The sequence below is a fragment of the Panthera onca genome, chromosome A1, assembly GCF_046562875.1.
Source record: "Panthera onca isolate mPanOnc1 chromosome A1, mPanOnc1 haplotype 2, whole genome shotgun sequence".
Lineage (NCBI taxonomy): Eukaryota > Metazoa > Chordata > Mammalia > Carnivora > Felidae > Panthera > Panthera onca.
Window position 1 is genome coordinate 178,583,870 of NC_138339.1, and position 13,003 is coordinate 178,596,872.

Consider the following 13,003-nt stretch of genomic DNA (forward strand, 5'->3'; position numbering starts at 1 on the left):
AACTGATATCTGGAACTAAATTATCAACACCTACTAAACAGTTGAGTATGGGATAAAAGTAAGTTAAATGGCTTGTGTTAATTCCTTCCAAAGTATAAAATCCGAGATTTAGCCAGTAGGTAGGTTGGGCAAAGGCAATATTGGACTTAATCCAAAGATAGATAGAGAAATAAAGAGAGAAAGAGAGAGACAGAGACAGAGAGACAGAGATTGAGAATGAATTAAAGAAGGTAACTTTTCTTTCCTTCTCTAAAGTGGAAGAGGACTCTTCCCCATGACATAGGAGGTCACTAAATACTGGGATGTTTCAAGAAGTAGAAGGTTATCAACGACATTTTTTGACAAGTTATAAAATAAACAGACCGTGGCATGTTTTGGTAAGAAGAGTATGCCTGAAAACTGGTAGATACATAAGAGGACCCAAAGGTATGTGAACAACAGCAAGTGCAGGAGTAGAGGGTGTGTTGACAAGCAATCCCGGAAATAGCCTACCTGAGGTGGAAGAAGTGTGCACAAGCGGAGGAGGGCTGCTATGACTGGCAGTGAGTTAGGCATCTTCTGGCATGCCTTCTACTTCTCAGTAGTGTAATAGAATCTTGGCTTCCTTGTCAGGTGGAAGCAGGCTACAGAGTTTCCTCATACCATCCTGTGCTCCTCTCCCACTTCCCCTAACAACCTGCTTTAGTGGTCTTAATGGGGTGAGGAGCTAGCTTTCTTGTGAGGCTTTTCCTGTATGGAGGCCTACTTCAACCTTGAGGATGATTCACTCTGGTCATCACAGTGCCTTTGGCGTGGTAACCGTGCAAATATATCTGACTCCCTCGGACAGCCTGAGGTCGGTGGTTCCATTTAGGGAAACTTAAAAGCATATGCCATTAGCAAGAAAGAAACTATTTTAAAACCATGAAGGGGTGCCTGGGTGTCTCCGTTGGTTACGTGTCGGAATCTTGATTTTGGCTCAGGTCTTGATCTATCTCACAGTTCATGAGATTGAGGCCATGTTGGGCTCCATGTTAATGGTGAGGAGCCTGACTGGTATTCTTTCTCTCCCTCTTTCTGCCCCTCCTCTGTGCTCTCTCTCAAAATAAATAAATAAACTTTAGAAAAATAAAAATAAAATCATGGAGATTTGAAGGAAATCTATGCAGTCTAATCTTGACTGTACAAAATGATATTAAAAGGCTCTTTTGGTATTTTTTTTTTTTTAATTTCCGAGTTAAGGATATTAAAATTTATCACTTTCTTGATTCATTAAATTTTGGTCAATATTGTATTATTTATATTTGGGAAATCTAATGTTAGCAATATATATGCTTTAATAAAAGTCTTTTTTAAAATGTCCAAATTCACTCTAAAAAATATATATGGGGCTTTGAATGGCTCAGTCAGTTGAGTGTCCGACTTTGGCTCAAGTCATGATCTCATGGTTCCTGAGTTCAAGCCCCGTGTCAGACTCTGTGCTGACAGTTCAGAGCCTGGAGCCTGCTTCAGATTGTGTCTTCCTCTCTTTCTGTCTTCCCCTGCTCATGCTCTGTCTCTCTCAAAAATAAATAAACATTTAAAAAATTAAAATATATGTATATAATCTCTGATTTTAAGGATGTGGATCTCTCTATCTATATCCATTGCTCAGTCCAGATATTTGTAATTATCTACATGCTTATACTGCCTATCGTGTGTCAATCTTGGTTGTTTGTGTCCACTTGATTTGTCTAGATCTGAAGGCTGTGTTAAAAATCTACTTTACATTGCATATATCAGTCTCTGTGAGCATCTCCCAATAGTTTCTGCTTAATGAAAGTTGTCATTGGGGCACCTGGGTGGCTCTGTTGGTTGAGCATCCGACTCAGGGTTTTGGCTCAGGTCATGATCTCCAGGTTTATGTGATTGAGCCCTCTGTCATCTGGCTCTGTGCTGACGGTATGGAGCCTACCTGGGATTCTGTCTCTCCCTCTCTCTCTGCCCCTCCCCTGCTCACTCACTCTCTCTGAAAATAAGTAAATAAACCTAAAAAAATAAAGTTGTCATTTTATTAAATGTTACATAGATATAAATAAATGTTATATCTTCTATGTGAATTATAGCAGCATTTCACTCTATCTTTTTAAAAAATATTCTTGGGGCTAACTGCTATTTTATCTACTAGAGAAATCAGGTCCCTTGTTTCACTTTTATTGAATCATTTTTGTTTAATTTTTGACCCATTAAATTTATTTTAGCCTTTGTAAAACATTATATTTTAGGTGTGTTTTTTGTATACAACATGAAGATAATATTTTACTACTACATGAACTGGAAATTTTCTTTTTTTCAGTAGATGAGTTAAACTTACCTATGTTTATTAAAATGGCAGATTTGTTAGATCTCATTTCTTTAAATTAGTGGTCTTTTCCTTTTCTTTATTTTTCTCACTTTTTTTTTTAGTTTACTTATTTACTTTCATTTGATATTTAGCAACACAAGTGTTATTAAATCTGTTTTGACATCAGGGAAACTAAAATCCAGTTTTAGTTAACCACATATGGAAAGGCCTCAAGAGCAAGAGGGAATGTACTTAGAGAACAGAAATGATAGAATATGTAACAGAAGATATTATATAATTCTCACATCATGATAATTACCATCCATTCGTTCTTCTATTCGCATTTTTAAATATGATTTTGATCCATTTCCCTCCAATGCCACAAGCTTTCATCTGGTTATTCTGTCAACTGCTGCTGGATAGACCATGTTTTGCAGTCTGAAAGCTATGTTTCCCAACATTTGGATTTGAAATAATATATAAATATTTGGATCAATTTTTTTCAAAAAGTATTTTTTTAACAAGGAAAACATTGTACACCACAAACATAAAAATGAAGTGTTGGAGTGCCTGGATGGCTCAGTCGGTTAATCATCCGAGTTCAGTTCAGGTCATGATCTCACGGTTCGTGAGTTTGAGGCCAGCATCCACTGTTTGCTGACAGCCTGGAGCCTGGCGCCTGCTTCAAATTCTGTGTCTCCCTCTCTCTCTGCCCCTCCCCCACTCGTGCTCTGTCTCTGTCTCTCAAAAAATAAGTAAATATTAAAAAAATTAAAACAAAAGAAATGAAGTGTTATGTTTTATCACTTTTGATGCAGTGATTTAGTTATCAAAACTATGTTCAATTCTTATACTCCATAAGGAATTCTGTTGGGATCTATTCCTGACATAATAACAAATAAAGACTTGGTGGACATCAGGAACTTACTACTGAGCAAAAGAAATGGAATCAACACAAATTCATACTTTCCAATATATGGCGATGCATTCTTAAATTTATTAAAAAAAGAGGAGTTATAATTTAAAAAGAAGTTAACAGAGCTTCAGTGAGATTCATAATTAATTTCAAAAGTGCAATGAATAATGAAGAGTAATAATAAATATAGAACTAATCCAAGTGTGGTAAAACTTTTCACTGTATGAGAAGAAAAAAAAAAATTTGAGCATATCTAATGAAAAAGGAAAAAAAAAGAAACACTATCAACTGAATTCTTTGGTTGTAAGCCATAATAGCAACTCCTATTACTTAAAGAACGAGGGGATATTAAAGAGGTGTGTGTGTGTGTGTGTGTGTGTGTGTGTGTGTGTGTGTGGTGATTGTGTGCATTTTCTAATGTTTGGAAGTTATGGGAAATCAGTTTTGATAGCAAGGAGAGAGACAGGAAATAACCTATTCTTCCATGAATGCACATCACTGGAATGACTAAATGTAGTATTTCTACCCTGGAGACATACACACGCGCGCGCGCGCGCACACACACACACACACACACACACACACACACACACAGAATATGAAACCATCAGAAACATGAAAATTATGAGTAAAGGCTTCAGTCAGCAAGTTTGTAATTTATTTCAAAACTGCAGCTGGGAGGCGCCTGGGTGGCTCAGTTGGTTAAGTGTGTCTGACTTTTGATTTCCCATGTTGGGCTCCGTGCTGAGAGTGCAGAGCTTGCTTGGGATTTTCTCTCTCTCTCTCTCTCTCTCTCTCTCTCTCTCTCTCTCTCCCCTTCCCCAGCTCACATGCCCTCTTTCTCTCTCTCAAAATAAATAAAATAAACTTAAAAAAATACTGCAGCTGGTATTTATGATTTTTCTTGTACACCAGCCATTACTACACCCAACTTGGTCATGGCCTTCTGCCTGTTCTAAGGCATCACTCTGTGGGGAATGAGCTGGTAGTGGACCTATCTGAGAGCTGATGCAATAGTCTTCTATTTTTCCTTACTGTTGGGAATCATATTAGTTGAGGCTGCTGTAGCAAAGTACCATAGACTGGGAGACTTATAAACAACAGAAATTTATTTCTTATAGTTTTGAAGTCAGGAGTCCACCATCAGGGTGCCAGCACAGACTGGTTCTGGTGAGAGTCCTTTTATGGGCTGTAGGCTGCCAACTTCTTGCATCCTCACAAGGTGTGGAATGGAGCAGAGGAAGCAAGCTCTCTCATACTCTTATAAATATATGCACCCCGTTCATCAGAGTTACACTGTTATGACCTCAGTAACCTTAATGACTCCCCAAAGACCCATCTTCTAATACTATCACATTGGAGGGTAGGGTTTCCACATATGAATTTTGAGGGGACACACATTCAGTTTGTAACAGGAATGTATCACCGAGACATATCCCACTATCATCTAAAGATTTTCAAAATGTTCTACCCAACTCCATTGTAAGAAATGGCAGGAAATAAAGATATGAGAAAAGAAAAAGCAAAATTGTAAGTATGTCCTAATCATCTGTTCATAGGTTTTGTTGGTATATGGTATAAGTAAGGGTTTAATTTTTTGTCAAAAGAGAAGACCTACTATTCTATGACAATCTATCCCAACTACTATAGTATGAAGCCTTAATTATTCTTCTCCAGTGAACAATTATTACTGAATCCAGGTTTTCCTTTTTTCCAACCCAGTAATTTGTCTCTCTGTTTTTGTGGAAACAACATTATATTGTTCTCATTGCTTTAACCCTATAGTTGTTTTCACTGTCTCTTTATGGGTTCAATTGTTGTTTCCTTCTTTCTAAAAATTGTATTTATATGTAGTAATATAATTATGAAATATATAATTCATAATTATATACATTTACAGGAGAAAGTACTCTTACAATTATAGTCCTGATTCTTCAACTGGTTACATGGCAATAGCTTGTACTTATAAGTATCTTCTTCACTACCCATTCCATAGGCTCTTTATTGTCGGCAATTACTTCAACTGGTCATTGTTTTTTGCAAAATGGGACAACCAAAACTTGTATTCCTGAAATATAAAGGTCACTTATTCCTGCTTGAATTTAATTGTAATTTTCCATTGACATAATGTCGGAGTTTATATTATTGGTGCTGGTAACTGAAGTGGGATCATTTGCCACACCTTGACAAAATTTTGTCAGGATAAATTAAAATATATCACCAAAAATTTCACAGGGTGCAATACATGTGCCTAAAATTTGTTTTTAAATATATGTAATCATAAATGTATGTATATATATGTGACTGTTGATAGCAGCAATGAATATGTTGCTAAAACATAAAAAAAATAGTTAAAAGCAAACTTGAATGTCCGTCTAAAGGAAAAATACAAAACGCATGGTGTTACAATGAAAAATAAACACTTGAATGGCTTGTAATTGCACAACACATCTTCCATTGGTGTCTTCCACCCTTCCTTCTTTGCAGCGTCTCATGGGTCCTGCACGTGCACATATATAGGCTTCTACTGTACTAAAGTAATTGCTTTTCCTTCACTACTCATCATCATTTTGGTCTCTGCAACACCCACCCCACCCCCATACTGAACCATTTTCTTTACACACATTTTCATTTTTTTTTTTTTTCAACGTTTTTTATTTATTTTTGGGACAGAGAGAGACAGAGCATGAACGGGGGAGGGGCAGAGAGAGAGGGAGACACAGAATCGGAAACAGACTCCAGGCTCCGAGCCATCAGCCCAGAGCCTGACGCGGGGCTCGAACTCACGGACCGCGAGATCGTGACCTGGCTGAAGTCGGACGCTTAACCGACTGCGCCACCCAGGCGCCCCCATTTTCATTTTTTTTAGTGAACTCCTACTTATTTTTAAAATTGCATTGCATACTTCTTCATTGTGAAATCTCCCATGAGTCAAACTGACAGATATGTACTCTCTTTTCCTTTGCAACACCCTTGTGTTATAGAATATTTCATATTTTAGGACAACTGGCATTTATCTCCAATATGTCTTGCACTTCTTTCAGATACTAATGTATATTTCGAAGTATGTACATTTAGCACAGCATCAGGCAATAGGAACTGCCCCTAGAAATTACAAAATAAATGAATGTTTATACATATGCTCAAACTAGTGTATGAATGGGTCATACATGTTCTTGTCAGTATTTACATTTTAATAAATGCATTGTATTTGTGCATAAAAGGATGTTAGAATGTTAGTGAAACATATTTGATAAACTAAGAATCATTATATTTTCATGCCATTGAGTTGCGTAACCATTTGGGGTTATTAGTTTTTGCTTAAATCAGAATCATATAATTAAGTGATAAATCACGTAATAGAGATTGAACAATTTATAAAATATTCATCTGGAGATATAAATCAGCAGTAACTATGTTTCTGTAAGTAATCACATAAAAATCGATATGAATGGCATGCATGCTGATCATTTTACAGTGTCTGTATGACATAAAGTGTTTTGAAATGACATTTATGTAGCCATTTTTCTGTATTATACAGATTGCATACTAAAACTTAATTTTATCAATATTATGGCTGCAGGGTCAAATAATTTGATCATACTATTGCTTTCTTGCTTTAAAAAATTTCATGGAAATAGAGTTAAATCAACATCACCTTAAAACCACTGAAAACAGCACTCTTGTAGGTGGGTTTTGTTATATGCTTACTATGTTTCAGGAATGTATAAGGCCCTTATATTAATTTCATCTAATTTTATAATACATTTTCATAGTATTTATTTTTGTTAGTATTTTTAGATGAACAGTTGATTTTCACAGAAGTTAGTTTCTTAACTTCAAATTACTCTTAAGGCTACATCCAAAAATAGAATGCATGCCTATAAAACTGCAGTCAGGCCTGTTACCTAGAAACCGTGTCTTGTTTGTATTTTTGTTTACTCATAAAACATATTAACCTACATCAAAAATTTAGATAAAATAGTTTACAAATACACATGTGGGAATTATACTATCATAGAATTTTAGAAATAAAAAATGGCTACTAGAAATTCTAATTTAAAAAAATATTGAGTTCCATGGAGGTTAGGCAGTGGAAGTTTCTGCACTAAAATATTTTTACGTTGCTTGTAAATTTTATGTGGCAACTTATTTTTGAACATACTTAACACTCATAATGATAGTCCATACTATTTTGTAATCTCAGGAAGTGCTATTGTGCTGGTTATTTACCTGTTACCTTTCAAGCTATTAGTCCCCCTTACTAACATCTTCTGTCTTCAAACTACTTTGCTGTTAGTGTTTTGGAGTTGTGTCCATGCAAAACACATTGGTGGGCAATTGAAAGACGAGGGAGAAGAAGGGACCTTACTTCTTCCTCTTTCTACATCTCTCAGCATTTTTCATATGTGTTCATATATGTGTTTTGCACCTCAAACATCAGCTCTCTGACCCTCAGTATGAGCCAGCTCTGTCCCTCAGCTGTCTGATTCCAGGACATGAGTCTAAGAGACTTTTCTCCAAGCTCCTAATTTTTGGTAACCCCACTTCTTCCCTTTAGTTGTTAATGCTGTGGATGGTACCTGCTTGCTGCTTCCGTGTTCTGTCTCACATGCAGCTTCTCAACAACAGTGGAACCAAGTCCCTGTATTCCAGTCATTAAAAGGCAAACTGGACCTGGTTTTCTCCACTACCAATATAGTACTTTGGTCAGAAATAATCTTTTTAAATCTGCAACCTATTAATTATTTGGTTTCTCACTGAGATATCTTTATAAATAATAGATATTTATATTATATGCAGCAGGTTTTTTTCAATACAAAAAGATGTTTGGATTTTTCATTATTGACACAAAGTAAATGTGGTATATCTTATATATTCACACTTATGTAGATCTTACTAAGCAATTGATTACCATATTTTAAACATTTCTGCCATATGCCCATCAGTGCTGACATCCCATATGGAAGCTAATCTTGACAACTTCCTGTGTTTTGATGGCTGTTCTTACTTGTCTCTCCCGGTTGGACTGTCCTTTCTCTGGTACTTCTTGACCCTTCTCAAAATCAAAGGAAGTTAGCCTGAGGCTTGAACATGAGGCTTCACTTTTGATACTACGTTTTTAAGGACTACAAAGACATTTTGTTAGCCTTCCTGACGAAATGTTCATTTTTCCTTTAATTGCATGTATTATAAAATTTATCATAATTTTTATAAATTTGGAGTACATATGATAGAAACAAGGACCTAGATGTTCACATATTTTAATCTCTGAAATCACTTAATACGGTATTTCATGTATTAACTGAATTTCATTGAATAATAAAATATAATAACTATATATTTTAAAAAAACACTATAGAAACCAATATTACCAATGTTTTTGGATGCGATATTGTTGGCAATAAAAACATTGTTACTAGAAGGAAAAAAAAAAGCAAAGATAAATTGACCAAACAGACTTAAACGATAAAACTGAGAGGTAGTAAAGGATAATTTTACATTGTGTTGCTCCTGCCTGAAGTAAGATTTTCTAATAAATTAGAAGTATCCATAGAATAAGAAAATTAGTCATTTTTACATAACATTAATCAGTTCCATATTTCCTATCGAAAGCATGCTATTATAGAATGGATGTTTGTGCCCCCTCCAAAAAAAATTCATATGTTGAAATCCTTACCCCTAGTGTCATGGTATTAAGAGATGGGCCTTTGGGAAGTGATTGGGTGATGAGAATGGGGTTTTCATGAATGATATCAGTGCCCTTATAAAAGAAACCCCAAAAATTTCTCTTGTTTGTTTCCCACCACGTGAGGACACAGTGAAAATGGACATGTGGGAAGTGAATTTCTTCCATTAAGAGAAACCCTTCAGCAAGCATCACAAGGTGAAGATAATTTAGTAGAGAAAAATCATATCTCTTGCATTTATACACAAGGTGGCAAACAGTGAAATAAATAGCTAGTTTTAGAAATGGAAAGTTTATGAAGGCCCTCTGCTTTAAAATCTCAGTGGAGATAGGAGATTGAAAAACACTGAAAGTAATCTATTAACTTTAATACAAGACTAACGGGGAAGAATGGATGATATAGAAGAGAATCAATAGAAAATGTATGGGACATCTGGTTGGCTCCGTCATTTAAAGGTCTGTCTCTTGATTTTGGCTCAGGTCATTATCTCATGGTTTCTGAGGTGGAGCCCCCTGTGGATACCCAGGTCGGGCTCTATGCCGACGGTGCAGAGCCTGCTTGGGATTCTCTCTCTATCCCTCCCTCCTTTGCATGCTCTCTCTCTCTCTCTCTCAAAATAAATAAACATAAACAAACAAACAACGAAGAAGAAGAGTTCCAAACTATGATTAACTTATGGAACAATTATAAATTGTCATTTTATACAATTAAAACACTTTTATATACAACACTTAAAACAATGCTTTTTAACTGTTGATAATATAACAATTACATTATTGTCATATCTGACTTTGTAATCTATTTGTATTAAACTGTTTCTTTAATTGCACCTAATGTATTTCATAATATGTTATAAACCCTAAAGAAAAATATTTAACAAAGTGAAAAAAATTTTTAAATAGACTTTTAAAAGCAGACATACTTAAACAAGCAGTTAAAAGAACAATTTGTTAGAAAGTTCTTAGCTACACTATGTACACAGCAATATTTACTGCATAGTCTTTGAAGAAGAGGATTATACATCATAAAGCATTATATTTTGGTGTAGAGACACACAACTTTATCCTGGATATGTCATCCTGGAAACAAACAGGTTTTTGAGCCTGAATATCTTCAAAACAGACATCTTTAAAAGTGACAATTCATACTTGAGAATTTAAGATTCATGTTCAATAAAATACTGCATCCTGGTACATAGTATATGCTGAAATTGAAGTGTGGCATTGTGTACAAAAATCACATTAAGGAATGTAAACTGAAAATAGTACTGGGGAGAAACAGTACCCATATTAGTTTCTGAGTTTGAACTTACTTTTATACAAGGTTAATACTGCTTTAGAAAAGAGAATTATGATTTTTATCACTCTAAGCCACTGCTGTTTAGAGTCAAAGTTGACTTTGGATATATCCTCTTCAACTTTTGTACTAAAAGTTACCTAGAGAAACAAAGAAAACAGTAAGTATACTCTTAATTCTATGCTCAAGTCTAAACCCAGCGTTCTTCCTATAAGATAATGCTTGTCAGTCTAACCTAGTTAACCCAGTTAACCTTTATGTTACCGAATTTATGGGATTCATGTGTTTTCAAATGTTTAACTTTTTTCAATTTTTATGGTATAGTTTAAATATTCAGGATTATTAATTAAGCTTGGGGGGTGGGGAGAACTTAAATATGCATTATTTGTGATATTTAGGTTTTCAAAAGTTTTGAAGACATTGATCATTAGTGATTATTTTAAAAAAGTACTATATGCCTATTGTTAAACTAGGATTATACATAAAACCATAAACAGAAAAAGAAAAACAATGCTTTTTGGTCTTTTTCAATAATTAAGTTTGGTTCCCAAGATTTTCTGTACCAAAATATTTGCTTGTGTTTACATACTTCTGGATTTGAATCACATATTATTCATGTAGGCCTTAAGGGAAGTGAAAATAAAAGTGAAGTCCAGAAAATCTAATTGGAAAATAATTACTAAGAGTGCAAAGAAATAAGAAGTATTTCAGACTTTGAAAATGCTTGCTCTATATAAGTCTTCCATTTGGTTATCACTATTTATTGGGAGATTCAATATTTAATGTGGATTTACTACATCTAATAGAATTCTTAAGTCAGTTTCTTTTTTTAGATGTAGTTAACTCCAGATGTGTTCACTTGGGAGTGAACCCTCATTCACATTTCACTGTGGAAAAAATGAAGTCCATCAGAGAGAATTTCTTTCAAATATTTGTAAAGACTCATCCATTTTGATAATAAACTGTTCAAGCATTTTAATTCTAATGAGTTAAATTAATCTCCACTGCAAAGGGAAATTTATTTCATTTTATACATGAGGGTACCATTATAGAAAACAGATTATACAAAGCAAGAATACATATAAAAAGGCAAATATTAATTCTGAACTATATATAAAACATCTAAAGCGACCACATCTGTTTGGATACATCAGCAAATTTGGAAACATGGCAATACCAAGATTTTGAACATTTTATGAAGATTCTCTCAAACTCAACCTTAAACCAAAATGTGAAAAATAATTTTGATGGGTTTCATATTTTCTTAATGTGAGAAGAAAGTATGAGATGTTCACAGTTTATTCAGAGTCTGTGATTGCCTCACCTAAGGTAATGATAAAGTAAACATATAAACATTGTATTCGTAGAGAAAAAGCTAACCTCACCGAGTCTTTCCTTAATGCACAATATGTGTGTGTGTGTGCATGTTGGCGAGATTTCTCTCTCTCTCTCTCCTTCTGTCTGTCTCCCCCTCTTCTTATAAGGCCATTAATCCCTTTATGAGGACTCCAACCTCATGACCAAATTTAGCCCTCGTTACTTCCAAAGACTCCCATCTTTAAATACCATGACAATAGAAGTTAGGACTTTAACATCTGAATTGTGAGGGGACACAAATGTTCACTCCATAACAAGGCTTCAAAAGATTGGGGAAGAAAGATATGTGGCAAACATTACCATATTCTAAATGATATACTGGGTGTCCTATAGGGAATTAAGAAATACATACTCAAACTATTAAATGATTTATTTTTAAGTCTTGTTTTCTTAACTATTTCTACCCTTGGCCTACCTCCCTCTTGAGGGTATAAAAAGGCTGATGTAAAGAGGAAAGAAGAAAATATGTTTGGGAGGAAAAATGAGACTTTGCCTGCCATTTTCCTTCCCATCCCTATAGAGGGAAGTGGAGAGGGTGGGTAGATATGTCATCATGCTGACAGATTCCCATGGAATTTGGAAATAGTAAACAATGTGAAGTTCATTTAAAAAGAGCTTGACGTTTTTGTATCTGCCTGAGATGGCAAAACAGGGAGAGAGAAAGACTTTATTGAGACTAGCTACACTTTGTGTAATTTTGGATTGTTTCTCGTGTTCCAGATGTGTGCTATGCAGAGAAGGAGCCAGCTGCTGCCATTCACAACACTGCTTCAGATGGCTGTCTGGAGGGGTCATGGAATGCCAACAGTAAGGCGGACCTCTGGATGAGTAGGCACTGAGAAAACCATAAGCAATCAGCCTAGGAAAATGCACTGCTTCTGTCACGAAAACGGAATTCCAGTATTCTCTAGACAGTCGTGTTTTAAATGAAGAAACTAAAAATGTACTCTATTTGAGCGGTATCTTTGGTTGCATTCCAAGCACCAGGAAAGCCACAATCAAACCATATTTACTCAACTAGGTGAGTAAAAAATGTTTCTGCCCTTTAAACTTCCTTTCTAACCTCTGTTCTCACTGTTTCCCTGGGGAAATCATATACCATTCTCAAAAAGCAAAGGAGAAAAATAAAAGAGTAAGATAGGGAAGGAGAAAAGTTCTGCCAAATGTCCCTTTCCCGCTTATGTCTCCAGTCTAAAGTGGGTCCAGGTCACTGAATGAAGAATCTTTAAATAAAGTTTAGTTTTGCTATTACACAGGATAATATAATTATTGATTATGCAAATCTTTGGTGAGACTGAATGCAACTGAAGAGGCTTCTTATTGTTGTTGTGTTGAGTAACCACAAAAGTAATGAAAAATTCCTTGAATTTAATAAGAAGGAATTAGCCCCTCAGAATGGATTTGTTCAAGAAGTATGACAAA

The 13,003-nt window shown here is 35.1% G+C and overlaps 1 long non-coding RNA gene across 1 annotated transcript in view; it reads left to right on the forward strand.

Moving 5' to 3' along the window:
- The window catches only part of LOC132681929 (uncharacterized), a 292,491-nt gene that overhangs the window by 231,636 nt on the left and 47,852 nt on the right, over positions 1–13,003 (forward strand). Inside the window, exon 2 of the long non-coding RNA XR_009611331.3 lies at positions 12,302–12,602. This is a non-coding gene — a long non-coding RNA (uncharacterized LOC132681929). The remainder of the gene's footprint in view (positions 1–12,301; positions 12,603–13,003) is intronic.